At 34.9% G+C, this 22,649-nt stretch overlaps 3 long non-coding RNA genes across 3 annotated transcripts; all 3 read left to right on the forward strand.

The window, feature by feature from the left end:
- Positions 1 to 7,910: 7,910 nt before the first annotated feature.
- Positions 7,911 to 9,135, forward strand: LOC115925356. The gene is made up of 3 exons (XR_004064654.1): positions 7,911 to 7,991; positions 8,190 to 8,300; positions 9,107 to 9,135. It is a non-coding gene; the product is annotated as an uncharacterized LOC115925356 (long non-coding RNA).
- Positions 9,135 to 10,362, forward strand: LOC115925353. The gene is made up of 3 exons (XR_004064652.1): positions 9,135 to 9,217; positions 9,415 to 9,525; positions 10,334 to 10,362. It is a non-coding gene; the product is annotated as an uncharacterized LOC115925353 (long non-coding RNA).
- Positions 10,362 to 11,590, forward strand: LOC115925355. Its single transcript, XR_004064653.1, has 3 exons — positions 10,362 to 10,444; positions 10,643 to 10,753; positions 11,562 to 11,590. It is a non-coding gene; the product is annotated as an uncharacterized LOC115925355 (long non-coding RNA).
- Positions 11,591 to 22,649: the final 11,059 nt, after the last annotated feature.

A 22,649-nucleotide genomic window follows, 5' to 3' on the forward strand; every position in this document is an offset into this window, starting at 1 on the left:
TGTATTTACCCCCCTTCTATATACTTAACACGTTATATGCGCAATTCGTTAAGGTTTGTTCTCGACATTGGTTAATATTTGCTCAAATTAGACCTTTTTAATATCGGCTACTATAATTTGTGCACCCCGTATTCAATGAGATATATGATAATCTACATTTCATGTAAGTTTCAGCTCATTTAAAGTAAATAGGAATTGACGGCGAATTTATTCCCCCCCCCCCCCCCTCTTCTATATACTCAACACGTTATATGCGCAATTCGTTAAGGTTTTTTCTCGACATTGGTTGATATTCGCTCAAATTAGACCTTTTTTAATATCGGCTGCTACAATTTGTGCACCCCGCATTCGATGAGATATATAATAATCTACATTTGATGTTAGTTTTAGCTCATTTTAAGCAAATTGGGAATTGGCGGCGAATGTTTTACCCCCCCCCCCCCCTTGCAATATACGTTGAAAAATATATGCCCTATTCTTAAAGGATTGTTCTCGACATTGGTTGATATTCGCTCAAATTAGATCTTTTTAATGTCGGATGCTACAATTTGTGCACCCTGCATTCGATGAGGTATATTATATTCTACATTTCATGTGAGTTTCAGCTCATTTAAAGCAAATCGGAATTGGCAGCGAATGTTTTACCCCCCCCCCCCCACTTCCTATATACGTTGAAAGATATATGCGCTATTCGTTAAGGTTTGTTCTCGACATTGGTTGATATTCGCTCCAATCAGACTTTTTTATGTCGGAAGCTACAATTTGTGTCACGTGCATTCGATGAGGTGTATAATAATCTACATTTCATGTGAGTTTTAGTTCATTTAAAGCAAATGGGAATTGGCAGCGAATGCATTACCCCCCCCCCCCCTTCTTTATACCCAACACGTTATATGCGCAATTCTTAAGGGTTTGTTCTCAACATTGGTTGATATTCGCTCAAATTATACCTTTTTAATGTGGGCTGCTATAATTTTTGCACCCCGTATTCAATGAGATATATAATGATCTACATTTCATGTGAGTTTCAGGTCATTTAAAGCAAATGGGAATTGACGGCGAATGTATTTACACCCCCCCCTCTTCTATATACTCAACACGTTATATGCGCAATTCGTTAAGGTTTGTTCTCGACATTGGTTGATATTCGCTCAAATTAGACCTTTTTTAAAAGATATATAATAATCTACATTTGATGTTAGTTTTAGCTCATTTAAAGCAAATTGGGAATTGGCGGAGAATGTTTTACCCCCCCCCCCCTTGCAATATACGTTGAAAAATATATGCCCTATTCTTAAAGGATTGTTCTCGACATTGGTTGATATTCGCTCAAATTAGATCTTTTTCATGTCAGATGCTACAATTTCTGCACCCCGCATTCGATGAGGTAAATAATAATCTACATTTCATGTGAGTTTTAGCATATTTAAAGCAAAAGGAAATTGACGGCGAATGCATTCACCCCCCTTCTATATATTTAACACGTTATATGCGCAATTCGTTAAGGTTTGTTCTTGACATTGGTTGATATTCGCTTAAATTAGACCTTTTTAATATCGGCTACTATAATTTGTGCACCCCGTATTCAATGAGATATATGATAATCTACATTTCATGTAAGTTTCAGCTCATTTAAAGTAAATAGGAATTGACGGCGAATTTATTCCCCCCCCCCCTCTTCTATATACTCAACACGTTATATGCGCAATTCGTTAAGGTTTTTTCTCGACATTGGTTGATATTCGCTCAAATTAGACCTTTTTGAATATCGGCTGCTACAATTTGTGCACCCCGCATTCGATGAGATATATAATAATCTACATTTGATGTTAGTTTTAGCTCATTTTAAGCAAATTGGGAATTGGCGGCGAATGTTTTACCCCCCCCCCCCCTTGCAATATACGTTGAAAAATATATGCCCTATTCTTAAAGGATTGTTCTCGACATTGGTTGATATTCGCTCAAATTAGATCTTTTTCATGTCAGATGCTACAATTTCTGCACCCCGCATTCGATGAGGTAAATAATAATCTACATTTCATGTGAGTTTTAGCATATTTAAAGCAAAAGGAAATTGACGGCGAATGCATTCACCCCCCTTCTATATATTTAACACGTTATATGCGCAATTCGTTAAGGTTTGTTCTTGACATTGGTTGATATTCGCTTAAATTAGACCTTTTTAATATCGGCTACTATAATTTGTGCACCCCGTATTCAATGAGATATATGATAATCTACATTTCATGTAAGTTTCAGCTCATTTAAAGTAAATAGGAATTGACGGCGAATTTATTCCCCCCCCCCCCCTCTTCTATATACTCAACACGTTATATGCGCAATTCGTTAAGGTTTTTTCTCGACATTGGTTGATATTCGCTCAAATTAGACCTTTTTTAATATCGGCTGCTACAATTTGTGCACCCCGCATTCGATGAGATATATAATAATCTACATTTGATGTTAGTTTTAGCTCATTTTAAGCAAATTGGGAATTGGCGGCGAATGTTTTACCCCCCCCCCCCTTGCAATATACGTTGAAAAATATATGCCCTATTCTTAAAGGATTGTTCTCGACATTGGTTGATATTCGCTCAAATTAGATCTTTTTCATGTCAGATGCTACAATTTCTGCACCCCGCATTCGATGAGGTAAATAATAATCTACATTTCATGTGAGTTTTAGCATATTTAAAGCAAAAGGAAATTGACGGCGAATGCATTCACCCCCCTTCTATATATTTAACACGTTATATGCGCAATTCGTTAAGGTTTGTTCTTGACATTGGTTGATATTCGCTTAAATTAGACCTTTTTAATATCGGCTGCTACAATTTGTGCACCCTGCATTCGATTAGGTATATAATAATCAACATTTCATGTGAGTTTCAGCTCATTTAAAGCAAATGGGAATTGGCGGCGAATGTTTTACCCCCCTTGCTATATACGTTGAAAGATATATGCCCTATTCGTTAAGGTTTGTTGTCGACATTGGTTGGTATTCGCTCAAATTAGACTTTTTTAATGTCGGCTGCAACAATTTGTGCACCGTGCATTCGAAGAGGTATATAATAATCTACATTTTATGTGAGTTCAGCTTTTTAAAGCAAATCGGAATTGGCGGCAAATGTTTTACCCCCCCCCCCCTTGTATATACCCAACACGTTATTTGGGCAATTCTTAAAGGTTTGTTCTCAACATTGGTTGATATTCGCTCAAATAAGATCTTTTTAATATCGGCTGCTACAATTTGTGCACCCCCCTATTCAATGAGGTATATAATGATCTACATTTCATGTGAGTTTCAGCTCATTTAAAGCAAAAGGGAATTGACGGTGAATGTATTTACCCCCTTCTATATACTTAACACGTTATATGCGCAATTCGTTAAGGTTTGTTCTCGACATTGGTTAATATTCGCTCAAATTAGACCTTTTTAATATCGGCTACTATAATTTGTGCACCCCGTATTAAATGAGATATATGATAATCTACATTTCACGTAAGTTTCAGCTCATTTAAAGTAAATAGGAATTGACGGCAAATTTATTCCCCCCCCCCCCCTCTTCTATATACTCAACACGTTATATGCGCAATTCGTTAAGGTTTGTTCTCGACATTGGTTGATATTCGCTTAAATTAGACCTTTTTAATATAAGCTGCTACAATTTGTGCACCCTGCATTTGATTAGGTATATAATAATCAACATTTTATGTGAGTTTCAGCATATTTAAAGCAAATGGGAATTAGCGGCGTATGTTTTACCCCCCCCTTGCTATAAACGTTGAAAGATACATGCCCTATTCGTTAAGGTTTGTTGTCGACATTGGTTGGTATTCGCCCAAATTATACCTTTTTAATGTCGGCTGCTACTAATTGTGCACCCCGCATTCAATTAGGTATATAATAATCTACATTTCATGTGAGTTTCAGCTCATTTAAAGCAAATCGGAATTGGCGGCGAATGTTTTACCCCCCCCCCCCCCATTTCCTATATACGTTGAAAGATATATGCGCTATTCGTTAAGGTTTGTTCTCGACATTGGTTGATATTCGCTCCAATCAGACTTTTTTATGTTGGAAGCTACAATTTGTGTCACGTGCATTCGATGAGGTGTATAATAATCTACATCTCATGTGAGTTTTACCTCATTTAAAGCAAATGGGAATTGGCAGCGAATGCATTACCCCCCCCCCTTCTTTATACCCAACACGTTATATGCGCAATTCTTAAGGGTTTGTTCTCAACATTTGTTGATATTTGCTCAAATTAGACCTTTTTAATATGGGCTGCTATAATTTGCGCACCCCGTATTCAATGAGGTATATAATGATCTACATTTCATGTGAGTTTCAGGTCATTTAAAGCATATGGGAATTGACGGCGAATGTATTTACCCCCCTTTTATATACTCAACACGTTATATGCGCAATTCGTTAAGGTTTGTTCTCGACATTGGTTGATATTCGCTCAAATTAGACCTTTTTAATATCGGCTACTATAATTTGTGCACCCCGTATTAAATGAGGTATATGATAACCTACATTTTATGTTAGTTTTAGCTCATTTAAAGCAAATGGGAATTGGCGGCGAATGTTTTACCCCCACCCCCCACTTGCTATATACGTTGAATAATATATGCCCTATTCTTAAAGGATTTTTCTCGACATTAGTTGATATTCGCTCAAATTAGACCTTTTTATTGTCGGCTGCTACAATTTGTGCACCCCGCATTCGATAAGGAATATAATAATCTACATTTGATGTGAGTTTCAGCTCATTTAAATTAAATGGGAATTGGCGGCGAATGCATTACCCCCCTTTCTATATAGTCAACACGTTATATGCGCAATTCTTTAAGGTTTGTTCTCGACATTGTTTGATATTCGCTCAAATTAGATCTTTTTAATGTCAGAAGCTACAATTTGTGCAACCAGCATTCGATGAGGTATATAATAATCTACATTTGATGTGAGTTTCAGCTCATTTGAAGCAAATGGGAATTGGCGGCGAATGCATTACCCCCCCTTCTATATAGTCAATACGTTATATGCGCAATTCTTTAAGGTTTGTTCTCGACATTGGTTGATATTCGCTCAAATTAGCCCTTTTTAATATCGGCTGCTACAATTTGTGCACCCCGCATCCGATGAGGTATATAATAATCTACATTTCATGTGAGTTTCAGCTCATTTAAAGCAAATGGGAATTGACGGCGAATGTATTTACCCCCCTTCTATATACTCAACACGTTATATGCGCAATTCGTTAAGGTTTATTCTTGACATTGGTTGATATTTGCTCAAATTAGACCTTTTAATGTCGGCTGCTACAATTTTTGCACACCGCATTCAGTGAAGTACATAATAATTTACATTTGATGTTAGTTTAAGCTCATTTAAAGCAAATGGGAATTGGCGGCGAATTTTTTACCCCCCTTGCTTTATACTTAACACGTTATATGCGCAATTCGTTAAGGTTTGTTCTCAACATTGGTTGATATTCGCTTAAATTAGACCTTTTTAATATCGGCTGCTACAATTTGTGCACCCCGCATTCGATGAGGTATATAATAATCTACATTTGATGTGAGTTTCAGCTCATTTAAATCAAATGGGAATTAGCGGCGAATGAATTACCCCCCCCCCCCCTTCTATATAGTCAACACGTTATATGCGCAATTCTTTAAGGTTTGTTGTCGACATTGTTTGATATTCGCTCAAATTAGATCTTTTTAATATCGGAAGCTACAATTTGTGCAACCAGCATTCGATGAGGTATATAATAATCTACATTTGATGTGAGTTTCAGCTCATTTAAAGCAAATGGGAATTGACGGCGAATGCATTCACCCCCCTTCTATATACTTAACACGTAATATGCGCAATTCGTTAAGGTTTGTTCTCGACATTGGTTGATATTCGCTCAAATTAGACCTTTTTAATGTCGGCTGCGACAATTTGTGCACCCTGCATTCGATGAGATATATAATAATCTACATTTCATGTGATTTTCAGCACATTTAAAGCAAATGGGAATTGGCGGTGAATGTATTACCCCCCTATAAACTCTAAAAGATATCTGCGCTATTTGGAAATTAGTCGGTGATGATGAAATTGTCTGTGAAAATGATATGAGACGGTGAATACCACCGACAAAATGTTGATGAAACACCCTTATTTTTTGTAACGCCTATTTATGCAAACCATATTAGGGACTTCATAGATTGAGTGGACGAGAACAGCGTGAACGTCCACTGATCATGCGTGTCTATGACAAACCGTTCTATTCATTCTTTGGTGAGGCATATTATGCAAATTACTGAACTTGATAAATGATAGCAATTACAATATAAAGGCACGCCTTAAAGAGATTAGAGACTCTTCTTTCACATGGTCTTTTCCTTCACAGTTGTAGATCCAAATAATTTTGGTTTATTAGAATTCTGCAAATTCAAAATGCAAATTAGATCACATCTGAAGCGAAAGGGCCCTTTTTAGAACCATATGCATACAGTTAATATATCCTTGTAAATGACAGCATGCGCATATACATGTATTACCCTCACACGTAGTCCTAGTAAGCTATGAAGTCAAATCAGATTACGTGCCTATATACATTCATACAGTTGAGTAATGCAATGCCTCCTTGCTCTTTTAACAAAAAACAAAACAAAGATGAACAAAGAAAGAACCTAAACCTTGCATAGGACATTCTTTATTCATTCCAAAAGAAAGATGTTATGCTTTCCTTTCCCTTTTTTCTTGTACGGGTACATTAACGTTTATTCGCCTATATACACTCTATTAAACAGTTTTTTAGTATTGCAATGCCTCCTTGCTCTTAAAAAAGAGATCAAGGGTGAACATGGAAAGAAATGGAGAAAACATCTAGTAATGGGAATTATTTTCTTTTCACTTTTATCGAATTCTTTATCTTTGGAACTCATTTTGCAGAAAATATCGACGAATGTCTTGTCGTTCCTTGTAAGAATGAAGGAGTTTGCACTGATGGAGACAACTCCTTTTCTTGTGCTTGTGCTGATGGCTGGACTGGGACTACATGTGAAGGTAAGCTAAAAAGTCGAATCCGATAACATGCCTATACACACTCTATTAAACAGTTTTTTTAGTATTGCAATGACTCCTTGCTCTTAAAAAAAGAGATCAAAGGTGAACAAGGAAAGAAACAGAGAAGACATGTAGTAATTGGAGAGGAAAATCTTAGAAGTCTATTTTAAATTGAGAGTGAACAGAAGTAAACGTACGGCCAAAATAAGCGAGGGTGTCTTAAATATTGGAGCTGTAATGAGAGAAACTATACTTCTTTTGATTTTAAGTAGACACATGGATAATAAGAGTGCATGGTCATTTAAAGAGCAGTTTTCATATTGTATTTCCCACAACAATCTTTTTAAAATTAGGGAAAGATAAGAGTAGCTAATTTCATCCTAATCATCAAGATTGATCTTTTTTTATTTTAGGTGTCTTTAAACTTAAACCTTGCATAGGACATTTTTTTCTCATCCCAAATGAAAGATGTTATGCTTTCTTTTCCCTTTTTACCTTGCAGGAGCACGTTGATGTTTATTCGAAAATTTGATTTTAACCAAGAAATATGTTCTATCTCATGCTACGATTTTGAAATGAATACGAATTTTAAAGGAGGCCTTCAGTTAATTTACATCATTTGATAACTTTTTAGTTGTTTTATACATGAACTAAACTGTTCCTCTACAGTCATTGCTTTGAATTTAAAAATATCAGATCATATTATATTTTCCTATTTTCCCCCAAATAATGAAAAATCTGTCAAAATGGGAATTATTTTCTTTTCACTTTTATCACATTCTTTATCTTTGGAACTCATTTGGCACAGATACCGACGAATGTTTTGACGTTCCTTGTCAGAATGAAGGAGTTTGCACTGATGGAGACAACACCTTTACTTGTGTCTGTGCTGATGGCTGGACTGGGACTACGTGTGAGGGTAAGCCAAAAAGTCGAATCCGATAACATGCCTTTACACACTCTATTAAACAGTTTTTTAGTATTGCAATGACTCCTTGCTCTTAAAAAAAGAGATCAAGGGTGAGCATGGAAAGAAATGGAGAAAACATCTAGTAATAGGAATTATTTTCTTTTCACTTTTATTGCATTCTTTATCTTTGGAACTCATTTGGCACAGATACCGACGAATGTTTTGCCGTTCCTTGTAAGAATGAAGGAGTTTGCACTGATGGAGACAACACCTTTACTTGTGTCTGTGCTGATGGCTGGACTGGGACTACGTGTGAAGGTAAGCTTAAAAGTCGAATCAGAGAACATGCCTATATACACTCTATTAAACAGTTTTTAAGTATTGCAATGCCTCCTTGCTCTTCTTAAAAAAAAAATCAAAGGTGAACAAGGAAAGAAATGGAGAAGACATGTAGTAATTGGAGAGGAAAATCTTAGAAGCCTATTTTAAATTGAGAGTGAACAGAAGTAAAAGTACGGCCAAAGGAAGCGAGGGTGTCTTAAATGTTGGAGCTGTAATGAGAGAAACTATACTTCTTTTGATTTTAAGTAGACACATGGATAATAAGAGTGCATCGTCATTTAAAGAGCAGTTTTCATATTGTATTTCCCACAACAATCTTTTTAAAATTAGGGGAAGATAAGAGTAGCTAATTTCATCCTAATCATCAAGATTGATCTTTTTTATTTTAGGTGTCTTTAAACTTAGACCTTGCAAAGGACATTCTTTTCTCATCCCAAATGAAAGATGTTATGTTTTCCTTTCTTTTTTTACCTTGCAGGAGCACATTGATGTTTATTCCAAAATTTGATTTTATCCAAAAAATATATTCTATCTCATGCTACGATTTTTAAATGAATACGAAATTTAAAGGAGGCCTTCAGTTAATTTATCTCATTTGATAACTTTTTAGTTGTTTTATACATGAACTAAACTGTTCCTCTACAGTCATTGCTTTGAATTTAAAAATATCAGATCATATTATTTTCCTATTTTCCCCCAAATAATGAAAAATCTGTCAAAATGGGAATTATTTTCTTTTCACTTTTATCACATTCTTTATCTTTGGAACTCATTTGGCACAGATACCGACGAATGTTTTGACGTTCCTTGTCAGAATGAAGGAGTTTGCACTGATGGAGACAACACCTTTACTTGTGTCTGTGCTGATGGCTGGACTGGGACTACGTGTGAGGGTAAGCCAAAAAGTCGAATCCGATAACATGCCTATACACACTCTATTAAACAGTTTTTTAGTATTGCAATGACTCCTTGCTCTTAAAAAAAGAGATCAAGGTGAGCATGGAAAGAAATGGAGAAAACATCTAGTAATAGGAATTATTTTCTTTTCACTTTTATTGCATTCTTTATCTTTGGAACTCATTTGGCACAGATACCGACGAATGTTTTGCCGTTCCTTGTAAGAATGAAGGAGTTTGCACTGATGGAGACAACACCTTTACTTGTGTCTGTGCTGATGGCTGGACTGGGACTACGTGTGAAGGTAAGCTTAAAAGTCGAATCAGAGAACATGCCTATTTGCACTCTATTAAACAGTTTTTTAAGTATTGCAATGCCTCCTTGCTCTTCTTAAAAAAAAATCAAAGGTGAACAAGGAAAGAAACGGAGAAGACATGTAGTAATTGGAGAGGAAAATCTTAGAAGCCTATTTTAAATTGAGAGTAAACAGAAGTAAAAGTACGGCCAAAAGAAGCGAGGGTGTCTTAAATGTTGGAGCTGTAATGAGAGAAACTATACTTCTTTTGATTTTAAGTAGACACATGGATAATAAGAGTGCATCGTCATTTAAAGAGCAGTTTTCATATTGTATTTCCCACAACAATCTTTTTAAAATTAGGGGAAGATAAGAGTAGCTAATTTCATCCTAATCATCAAGATTGATCTTTTTTATTTTAGGTGTCTTTAAACTTAGACCTTGCAAAGGACATTCTTTTCTCATCCCAAATGAAAGATGTTATGTTTTCCTTTCTTTTTTTACCTTGCAGGAGCACATTGATGTTTATTCCAAAATTTGATTTGAACCAAAAAATATTTTCTATCTCATGCTACGATTTTGAAATGAATACGAATTTTAAAGGAGGCCTTCAGTTAATTTATCTCATTTGATAACTTTTTAGTTGTTTTATACATGAACTAAACTGTTCCTCTACAGTCATTGCTTTGAATTTAAAAATATCAGATCATATTATATTTTCCTATTTTCCCCCAAATAATGAAAAATCTGTCAAAATGGGAATTATTTTCTTTTCACTTTCATCACATTCTTTATCTTTGGAACTCATTTGGCACAGATACCGACGAATGTTTTGACGTTCCTTGTCAGAATGAAGGAGTTTGCACTGATGGAGACAACACCTTTACTTGTGTCTGTGCTGATGGCTGGACTGGGACTACGTGTGAGGGTAAGCCAAAAAGTCGAATCCGATAACATGCCTTTACACACTCTATTAAACAGTTTTTTAGTATTGCAATGACTCCTTGCTCTTAAAAAAAGAGATCAAGGGTGAGCATGGAAAGAAATGGAGAAAACATCTAGTAATAGGAATTATTTTCTTTTCACTTTTATTGCATTCTTTATATTTGGAACTCATTTGGCACAGATACCGACGAATGTTTTGCCGTTCCTTGTAAGAATGAAGGAGTTTGCACTGATGGAGACAACACCTTTACTTGTGTCTGTGCTGATGGCTGGACTGGGACTACGTGTGAAGGTAAGCTTAAAAGTCGAATCAGAGAACATGCCTATATACACTCTATTAAACAGTTTTTTAAGTATTGCAATGCCTCCTTGCTCTTCTTAAAAAAAAATCAAAGGTGAACAAGGAAAGAAATGGAGAAGACATGTAGTAATTGGAGAGGAAAATCTTAGAAGCCTATTTTAAATTAAGAGTGAACAGAAGTAAAAGTACGGCCAAAAGAAGCGAGGGTGTCTTAAATGTTGGAGCTGTAATGAGAGAAACTATACTTCTTTTGATTTTAAGTAGACACATGGATAATAAGAGTGCATGGTCATTTAAAGAGCAGTTTTCATATTGTATTTCCCACAACAATCTTTTTAAAATTAGGGGAAGATAAGAGTAGCTAATTTCATCCTAATCATCAAGATTGATCTTTTTTATTTTAGGTGTCTTTAAACTTAGACCTTGCAAAGGACATTCTTTTCTCATCCAAAATGAAAGATGTTATGTTTTCCTTTCTTTTTTTACCTTGCAGGAGCACATTGATGTTTATTCCAAAATTTGATTTTATCCAAAAAATATATTCTATCTCATGCTACGATTTTGAAATGAATACGAATTTTAAAGGAGGCCTTCAGTTAATTTATCTCATTTGATAACTTTTTAGTTGTTTTATACATGAACTGAACTTTTCCTCTACAGTCATTGCTTTGAATTTAAAAATATCAGATCATATTATATTTTCCTATTTTCCCCCAAATAATGAAAAATCTGTCAAAATGGGAATTATTTTCTTTTCACTTTTATCACATTCTTTATCTTTGGAACTCATTTGGCACAGATACCGACGAATGTTTTGACGTTCCTTGTCAGAATGAAGGAGTTTGCACTGATGGAGACAACACCTTTACTTGTGTCTGTGCTGATGGCTGGACTGGGACTACGTGTGAGGGTAAGCCAAAAAGTCGAATCCGATAACATGCCTTTACACACTCTATTAAACAGTTTTTTAGTATTGCAATGACTCCTTGCTCTTAAAAAAAGAGATCAAGGGTGAGCATGGAAAGAAATGGAGAAAACATCTAGTAATAGGAATTATTTTCTTTTCACTTTTATTGCATTCTTTATCTTTGGAACTCATTTGGCACAGATACCGACGAATGTTTTGCCGTTCCTTGTAAGAATGAAGGAGTTTGCACTGATGGAGACAACACCTTTACTTGTGTCTGTGCTGATGGCTGGACTGGGACTACGTGTGAAGGTAAGCTTAAAAGTCGAATCAGAGAACATGCCTATATACACTCTATTAAACAGTTTTTAAGTATTGCAATGCCTCCTTGCTCTTCTTAAAAAAAAATCAAAGGTGAACAAGGAAAGAAATGGAGAAGACATGTAGTAATTGGAGAGGAAAATCTTAGAAGCCTATTTTAAATTAAGAGTGAACAGAAGTAAAAGTACGGCCAAAAGAAGCGAGGGTGTCTTAAATGTTGGAGCTGTAATGAGAGAAACTATACTTCTTTTGATTTTAAGTAGACACATGGATAATAAGAGTGCATGGTCATTTAAAGAGCAGTTTTCATATTGTATTTCCCACAACAATCTTTTTAAAATTAGGGGAAGATAAGAGTAGCTAATTTCATCCTAATCATCAAGATTGATCTTTTTTATTTTAGGTGTCTTTAAACTTAGACCTTGCAAAGGACATTCTTTTCTCATCCCAATGAAAGATGTTATGTTTTTTTTTCCTTTTTTACCTTGCAGGAGCACATTGATGTTTATTCCAAAATTTGATTTGAACCAAAAAATATTTTCTATCTCATGCTACGATTTTGAAATGAATACGAATTTTAAAGGAGGCCTTCAGTTAATTTATCTCATTTGATAACTTTTTAGTTGTTTTATACATGAACTAAACTGTTCCTCTACAGTCATTGCTTTGAATTTAAAAATATCAGATCATATTATATTTTCCTATTTTCCCCCAAATAATGAAAAATCTGTCAAAATGGGAATTATTTTCTTTTCACTTTTATCACATTCTTTATCTTTGGAACTCATTTGGCACAGATACCGACGAATGTTTTGACGTTCCTTGTAAGAATGAAGGAGTTTGCACTGATGGAGACAACACCTTTACTTGTGTCTGTGCTGATGGCTGGACGGGGACTACGTGTGAGGGTAAGCTAAAAAGTCGAATCCGATAACATGCCTATACACACTCTATTAAACAGTTTTTTAGTATTGCAATGACTCCTTGCTCTTAAAAAAAGAGATCAAGGGTGAACATGGAAAGAAATTGAGAAAACATCTAGAAATGGGAATTATTTTCTTTTTACTTTTATCGCATTCTTTATCTTTGGAACTCATTTGGCACAGATACCGACGAATGTTTTGCCGTTCCTTGTAAGAATGAAGGAGTTTGCACTGATGGAGACAACACCTTTACTTGTGTCTGTGCTGATGGCTGGACTGGGACTACGTGTGAAGGTAAGCTAAAAAGTCGAATCAGAGAACATGCCTATATACACTCTATTAAACAGTTTTTTAGTATTGCAATGCCTCCTTGCTCTTCTTAAAAAAAAATCAAAGGTGAACAAGGAAAGAAACGGAGAAGACATGTAGTAATTGGAGAGGAAAATCTTAGAAGTCTATTTTAAATTGAGAGTAAACAGAAGTAAAAGTACGGCCAAAAGAAGCGAGGGTATCTTAAATGTTGGAGCTGTAATGAGAGAAACTATACTTCTTTTGATTTTAAGTAGACACATGGATAATAAGAGTGCATGGTCATTTAAAGAGCAGTTTTCATATTGTATTTCCCACAACAATCTTTTTAAAATTAGGGGAAGATAAGAGTAGTTTATTTCATCCTAATCATTAAGATTGATCTTTTTTATTTTAGGTGTCTTTAAACTTAGACCTTGCAATGGACATTCTTTTCTCATCCCAAATGAAAGATGTTATGTTTTCCTTTCCTTTTTTACCTTGCAGGAGCACATTGATGTTTATTCCAAAATTTGATTTGAACCAAAAAATATATTCTATCTCATGCTACGATTTTTAAATGAATACGAAATTTAAAGGAGGCCTTCAGTTAATTTATCTCATTTGATACTTTTTAGTTGTTTTATACATGAAGTAAACTGTTCCTCTACAGTCATTGCTTTGAATTTAAAAATATCAGATCATATTATATTTTCCTATTTTCCCCCAAATAATGAAAAATCTGTCAAAATGGGAATTATTTTCTTTTCACTTTTATCACATTCTTTATCTTTGGAACTCATTTGGCACAGATACCGACGAATGTTTTGACGTTCCTTGTCAGAATGAAGGAGTTTGCACTGATGGAGACAACACCTTTACTTGTGTCTGTGCTGATGGCTGGACTGGGACTACGTGTGAGGGTAAGCCAAAAAGTCGAATCCGATAACATGCCTTTACACACTCTATTAAACAGTTTTTTAGTATTGCAATGACTCCTTGCTCTTAAAAAAAGAGATCAAGGGTGAGCATGGAAAGAAATGGAGAAAACATCTAGTAATAGGAATTATTTTCTTTTCACTTTTATTGCATTCTTTATCTTTGGAACTCATTTGGCACAGATACCGACGAATGTTTTGCCGTTCCTTGTAAGAATGAAGGAGTTTGCACTGATGGAGACAACACCTTTACTTGTGTCTGTGCTGATGGCTGGACTGGGACTACGTGTGAAGGTAAGCTTAAAAGTCGAATCAGAGAACATGCCTATATACACTCTATTAAACAGTTTTTAAGTATTGCAATGCCTCCTTGCTCTTCTTAAAAAAAAATCAAAGGTGAACAAGGAAAGAAATGGAGAAGACATGTAGTAATTGGAGAGGAAAATCTTAGAAGCCTATTTTAAATTAAGAGTGAACAGAAGTAAAAGTACGGCCAAAAGAAGCGAGGGTGTCTTAAATGTTGGAGCTGTAATGAGAGAAACTATACTTCTTTTGATTTTAAGTAGACACATGGATAATAAGAGTGCATGGTCATTTAAAGAGCAGTTTTCATATTGTATTTCCCACAACAATCTTTTTAAAATTAGGGGAAGATAAGAGTAGCTAATTTCATCCTAATCATCAAGATTGATCTTTTTTATTTTAGGTGTCTTTAAACTTAGACCTTGCAAAGGACATTCTTTTCTCATCCCAAATGAAAGATGTTATGTTTTCCTTTCCTTTTTTACCTTGCAGGAGCACATTGATGTTTATTCCAAAATTTGATTTGAACCAAAAAATATTTTCTATCTCATGCTACGATTTTGAAATGAATACGAATTTTAAAGGAGGCCTTCAGTTAATTTATCTCATTTGATAACTTTTTAGTTGTTTTATACATGAACTAAACTGTTCCTCTACAGTCATTGCTTTGAATTTAAAAATATCAGATCATATTATATTTTCCTATTTTCCCCCAAATAATGAAAAATCTGTCAAAATGGGAATTATTTTCTTTTCACTTTTATCACATTCTTTATCTTTGGAACTCATTTGGCACAGATACCGACGAATGTTTTGACGTTCCTTGTAAGAATGAAGGAGTTTGCACTGATGGAGACAACACCTTTACTTGTGTCTGTGCTGATGGCTGGACGGGGACTACGTGTGAGGGTAAGCTAAAAAGTCGAATCCGATAACATGCCTATACACACTCTATTAAACAGTTTTTTAGTATTGCAATGACTCCTTGCTCTTAAAAAAAGAGATCAAGGGTGAACATGGAAAGAAATTGAGAAAACATCTAGAAATGGGAATTATTTTCTTTTTACTTTCATCGCATTCTTTATCTTTGGAACTCATTTGGCACAGATACCGACGAATGTTTTGCCGTTCCTTGTAAGAATGAAGGAGTTTGCACTGATGGAGACAACACCTTTACTTGTGTCTGTGCTGATGGCTGGACTGGGACTACGTGTGAAGGTAAGCTAAAAAGTCGAATCAGAGAACATGCCTATATACACTCTATTAAACAGTTTTTTAGTATTGCAATGCCTCCTTGCTCTTCTTAAAAAAAAATCAAAGGTGAACAAGGAAAGAAACGGAGAAGACATGTAGTAATTGGAGAGGAAAATCTTAGAAGTCTATTTTAAATTGAGAGTAAACAGAAGTAAAAGTACGGCCAAAAGAAGCGAGGGTATCTTAAATGTTGGAGCTGTAATGAGAGAAACTATACTTCTTTTGATTTTAAGTAGACACATGGATAATAAGAGTGCATGGTCATTTAAAGAGCAGTTTTCATATTGTATTTCCCACAACAATCTTTTTAAAATTAGGGGAAGATAAGAGTAGTTTATTTCATCCTAATCATTAAGATTGATCTTTTTTATTTTAGGTGTCTTTAAACTTAGACCTTGCAATGGACATTCTTTTCTCATCCCAAATGAAAGATGTTATGTTTTCCTTTCCTTTTTTACCTTGCAGGAGCACATTGATGTTTATTCCAAAATTTGATTTGAACCAAAAAATATATTCTATCTCATGCTACGATTTTTAAATGAATACGAAATTTAAAGGAGGCCTTCAGTTAATTTATCTCATTTGATACTTTTTAGTTGTTTTATACATGAAGTAAACTGTTCCTCTACAGTCATTGCTTTGAATTTAAAAATATCAGATCATATTATATTTTCCTATTTTCCCCCAAATAATGAAAAATCTGTCAAAATGGGAATTATTTTCTTTTCACTTTTATCACATTCTTTATCTTTGGAACTCATTTGGCACAGATACCGACGAATGTTTTGCCGTTCCTTGTAAGAATGAAGGAGTTTGCACTGATGGAGACAACACCTTTACTTGTGTCTGTGCTGATGGCTGGACTGGGACTACGTGTGAGGGTAAGCTAAAAAGTCGAATCCGATAACATGCCTATACACACTCTATTAAACAGTTTTTTAGTATTGCAATGACTCCTTGCTCTTAAAAAAGAGATCAAGGGTGAACATGGAAAGAAATGGAGAAAACATCTAGTAATGGGAATTATTTTCTTTTCACTTTTATCGCATTCTTTATCTTTGGAACTCATTTGGCACAGATACCGACGAATGTTTTGCCGTTCCTTGTAAGAATGAAGGAGTTTGCACTGATGGAGACAACACCTTTACTTGTGTCTGTGCTGATGGCTGGACTGGGACTACGTGTGAAGGTAAGCTAAAAAGTCGAATCAGAGAACATGCCTATATACACTCTATTAAACAGTTTTTTAGTATTGCAATGACTCCTTGCTCTTAAAAAAAGAGATCAAGGGTGAACATGGAAAGAAATGGAGAAAACATCTAGTAATGGGAATTATTTTCTTTTCACTTTTATTGCATTCTTTATCTTTGGAACTCATTTGGCACAGATACCGACGAATGTTTTGCCGTTCCTTGTAAGAATGAAGGAGTTTGCACTGATGGAGACAACACCTTTACTTGTGTCTGTGCTGATGGCTGGACTGGGACTACGTGTGAAGGTAAGCTTAAATGTCGAATCAGAGAACATGCCTATATGCACTCTATTAAACAGTTTTTAAGTATTGCAATGCCTCCTTGCTCTTCTTAAAAAAAATCAAAGGTGAACAAGGAAAGAAACGGAGAAGACATGTAGTAATTGGAGAGGAAAATCTTAGAAGCCTATTTTAAATTGAGAGTAAACAGAAGTAAAAGTACGGCCAAAAGAAGCGAGGGTGTCTTAAATGTTGGAGCTGTAATGAGAGAAACTATACTTCTTTTGATTTTAAGTAGACACATGGATAATAAGAGTGCATCGTCATTTAAAGAGCAGTTTTCATATTGTATTTCCCACAACAATCTTTTTAAAATTAGGGGAAGATAAGAGTAGCTAATTTCATCCTAATCATCAAGATTGATCTTTTTTATTTTAGGTGTCTTTAAACTTAGACCTTGCAAAGGACATTCTTTTCTCATCCCAAATGAAAGATGTTATGTTTTCCTTTCTTTTTTTACGTTGCAGGAGCACATTGATGTTTATTCCAAAATTTGATTTTATCCAAAAAATATATTCTATCTCATGCTACGATTTTGAAATGAATACGAATTTTAAAGGAGGCCTTCAGTTAATTTATCTCATTTGATAACTTTTTAGTTGTTTTATACATGAACTTAACCGTTCCTCTACAGTCATTGCTTTGAATTTAAAATATCAGATCATATTATATTTTCCTATTTTCCCCCAAATAATGAAAAATCTGTCAAAATGGGAATTATTTTCTTTTCACTTTTATCGCATTCTTTATCTTTGGAACTCATTTGGCACAGATACCGACAAATGTTTTGCCGTTCCTTGTAAGAATGAAGGAGTTTGCACTGATGGAGACAACACCTTTACTTGTGTCTGTGCTGATGGCTGGACTGGGACTACGTGTGAGGGTAAGCCAAAAAGTCGAATCCGATAACATGCCTATACACACTCTATTAAACAGTTTTTTAGTATTGCAATGACTCCTTGCTCTTAAAAAAAGAGATCAAGGGTGAGCATGGAAAGAAATGGAGAAAACATCTAGTAATAGGAATTATTTTCTTTTCACTTTTATTGCATTCTTTATCTTTGGAACTCATTTGGCACAGATACCGACGAATGTTTTGCCATTCCTTGTAAGAATGAAGGAGTTTGCACTGATGGAGACAACACCTTTACTTGTGTCTGTGCTGATGGCTGGACTGGGACTACGTGTGAAGGTAAGCTTAAAAGTCGAATCAGAGAACATGCCTATATGCACTCTATTAAACAGTTTTTAAGTATTGCAATGCCTCCTTGCTCTTCTTAAAAAAAAATCAAAGGTGAACAAGGAAAGAAACGGAGAAGACATGTAGTAATTGGAGAGGAAAATCTTAGAAGCCTATTTTAAATTGAGAGTAAACAGAAGTAAAAGTACGGCCAAAAGAAGCGAGGGTGTCTTAAATGTTGGAGCTGTAATGAGAGAAACTATACTTCTTTTGATTTTAAGTAGACACATGGATAATAAGAGTGCATGGTCATTTAAAGAGCAGTTTTTATATTGTATTTCCCACAACAATCTTTTTAAAATTAGGGGAAGATAAGAGTAGCTAATTTCATCCTAATCATCAAGATTGATCTTTTTTATTTTAGGTGTCTTTAAACTTAGACCTTGCAAAGGACATTCTTTTCTCATCCCAAATGAAAGATGTTATGTTTTCCTTTCCTTTTTTACCTTGCAGGAGCACATTGATGTTTATTCCAAAATTTGATTTTATCCAAAAATTATTTTCTATCTCATGCTACGATTTTTAAATGAATACGAAATTTAAAGGAGGCCTTCAGTTAATTTATCTCATTTGATAACTTTTTAGTTGTTTTATACATGAACTGAACTTTTCCTCTACAGTCATTGCTTTGAATTTAAAAATATCAGATCATATTATATTTGCCTATTTTCCCCCAAATAATGAAAAATCTGTCAAAATGGGAATTATTTTCTTTTAACTTTTATCACATTCTTTATCTTTGGAACTCATTTGGCACAGATACCGACGAATGTTTTGACGTTCCTTGTCAGAATGAAGGAGTTTGCACTGATGGAGACAACACCTTTACTTGTGTCTGTGCTGATGGCTGGACTGGGACTTCGTGTGAGGGTAAGCTAAAAAGTCGAATCCGATAACATGCCTATATACACACTCTATTAAACAGTTTTTTAGTATTGCAATGACTCCTTGCTCTTAAAAAAAGAGATCAAGGGTGAACATGGAAAGAAATTGAGAAAACATCTAGTAATTGGAATTATTTTCTTTTTACTTTTATCGCATTCTTTATCTTTGGAACTCATTTGGCACAGATACCGACGAATGTTTTGCCGTTCCTTGTAAAATGAAGGAGTTTGCACTGATGGAGACAACACCTTTACTTGTGTCTGTGCTGATGGCTGGACTGGGACTACGTGTGAAGGTAAGCTAAAAAGTCGAATCAGAGAACATGCCTATATACACTCTATTAAACAGTTTTTTAGTATTGCAATGACTCCTTGCTCTTAAAAAAAGAGATCAAGGGTGAACATGGAAAGAAATGGAGAAAACATCTAGTAATGGGAATTATTTTCTTTTCACTTTTATTGCATTCTTTATCTTTGGAACTCATTTGGCACAGATACCGACGAATGTTTTGCCGTTCCTTGTAAGAATGAAGGAGTTTGCACTGATGGAGACAACACCTTTACTTGTGTCTGTGCTGATGGCTGGACTGGGACTACGTGTGAAGGTAAGCTTAAATGTCGAATCAGAGAACATGCCTATATGCACTCTATTAAACAGTTTTTTAAGTATTGCAATGCCTCCTTGCTCTTCTTAAAAAAAAATCAAAGGTGAACAAGGAAAGAAACGGAGAAGACATGTAGTAATTGGAGAGGAAAATCTTAGAAGTCTATTTTAAATTGAGAGTAAACAGAAGTAAAAGTACGGCCAAAAGAAGCGAGGGTGTCTTAAATGTTGGAGCTGTAATGAGAGAAACTATACTTCTTTTGATTTTAAGTAGACACATAGATAATAAGAGTGCATGGTCATTTAAAGAGCAGTTTTCATATTGTATTTCCCACAACAATCTTTTTAAAATTAGGGGAAGATAAGAGTAGCTAATTTCATCCTAATCATCAAGATTGATCTTTTTTATTTTAGGTGTCTTTAAACTTAGACCTTGCAAAGGACATTCTTTTCTCATCCCAAATGAAAGATGTTATGTTTTCCTTTCTTTTTTTACCTTGCAGGAGCACATTGATGTTTATTCCAAAATTTGATTTTATCCAAAAAATATATTCTATCTCATGCTACGATTTTGAAATGAATACGAATTTTAAAGGAGGCCTTCAGTTAATTTATCTCATTTGATAACTTTTTAGTTGTTTTATACATGAACTTAACCGTTCCTCTACAGTCATTGCTTTGAATTTAAAATATCAGATCATATTATATTTTCCTATTTTCCCCCAAATAATGAAAAATCTGTCAAAATGGGAATTATTTTCTTTTCACTTTTATCGCATTCTTTATCTTTGGAACTCATTTGGCACAGATACCGACGAATGTTTTGCCGTTCCTTGTAAGAATGAAGGAGTTTGCACTGATGGAGACAACACCTTTACTTGTGTCTGTGCTGATGGCTGGACTGGGACTACGTGTGAGGGTAAGCCAAAAAGTCGAATCCGATAACATGCCTATACACACTCTATTAAACAGTTTTTTAGTATTGCAATGACTCCTTGCTCTTAAAAAAGAGATCAAGGGTGAGCATGGAAAGAAATGGAGAAAACATCTAGTAATAGGAATTATTTTCTTTTCACTTTTATTGCATTCTTTATCTTTGGAACTCATTTGGCACAGATACCGACGAATGTTTTGCCATTCCTTGTAAGAATGAAGGAGTTTGCACTGATGGAGACAACACCTTTACTTGTGTCTGTGCTGATGGCTGGACTGGGACTACGTGTGAAGGTAAGCTTAAAAGTCGAATCAGAGAACATGCCTATATGCACTCTATTAAACAGTTTTTAAGTATTGCAATGCCTCCTTGCTCTTCTTAAAAAAAATCAAAGGTGAACAAGGAAAGAAACGGAGAAGACATGTAGTAATTGGAGAGGAAAATCTTAGAAGCCTATTTTAAATTGAGAGTAAACAGAAGTAAAAGTACGGCCAAAAGAAGCGAGGGTGTCTTAAATGTTGGAGCTGTAATGAGAGAAACTATACTTCTTTTGATTTTAAGTAGACACATGGATAATAAGAGTGCATGGTCATTTAAAGAGCAGTTTTTATATTGTATTTCCCACAACAATCTTTTTAAAATTAGGGGAAGATAAGAGTAGCTAATTTCATCCTAATCATCAAGATTGATCTTTTTTATTTTAGGTGTCTTTAAACTTAGACCTTGCAAAGGACATTCTTTTCTCATCCCAAATGAAAGATGTTATGTTTTCCTTTCCTTTTTTACCTTGCAGGAGCACATTGATGTTTATTCCAAAATTTGATTTTATCCAAAAATTATTTTCTATCTCATGCTACGATTTTTAAATGAATACGAAATTTAAAGGAGGCCTTCAGTTAATTTATCTCATTTGATAACTTTTTAGTTGTTTTATACATGAACTGAACTTTTCCTCTACAGTCATTGCTTTGAATTTAAAAATATCAGATCATATTATATTTGCCTATTTTCCCCCAAATAATGAAAAATCTGTCAAAATGGGAATTATTTTCTTTTAACTTTTATCACATTCTTTATCTTTGGAACTCATTTGGCACAGATACCGACGAATGTTTTGACGTTCCTTGTCAGAATGAAGGAGTTTGCACTGATGGAGACAACACCTTTACTTGTGTCTGTGCTGATGGCTGGACTGGGACTTCGTGTGAGGGTAAGCTAAAAAGTCGAATCCGATAACATGCCTATATACACACTCTATTAAACAGTTTTTTAGTATTGCAATGACTCCTTGCTCTTAAAAAAAGAGATCAAGGGTGAACATGGAAAGAAATTGAGAAAACATCTAGTAATTGGAATTATTTTCTTTTTACTTTTATCGCATTCTTTATCTTTGGAACTCATTTGGCACAGATACCGACGAATGTTTTTGCCGTTCCTTGTAAAAATGAAGGAGTTTGCACTGATGGAGACAACACCTTTACTTGTGTCTGTGCTGATGGCTGGACTGGGACTACGTGTGAAGGTAAGCTAAAAAGTCGAATCAGAGAACATGCCTATATACACTCTATTAAACAGTTTTTTAGTATTGCAATGACTCCTTGCTCTTAAAAAAAGAGATCAGGGTGAACATGGAAAGAAATGGAGAAAACATCTAGTAATGGGAATTATTTTCTTTTCACTTTTATTGCATTCTTTATCTTTGGAACTCATTTGGCACAGATACCGACGAATGTTTTGCCGTTCCTTGTAAGAATGAAGAG

Source organism: Strongylocentrotus purpuratus, unplaced genomic scaffold (assembly GCF_000002235.5).
Source record: "Strongylocentrotus purpuratus isolate Spur 01 unplaced genomic scaffold, Spur_5.0 spur5_scaffold_18, whole genome shotgun sequence".
Lineage (NCBI taxonomy): Eukaryota > Metazoa > Echinodermata > Echinoidea > Camarodonta > Strongylocentrotidae > Strongylocentrotus > Strongylocentrotus purpuratus.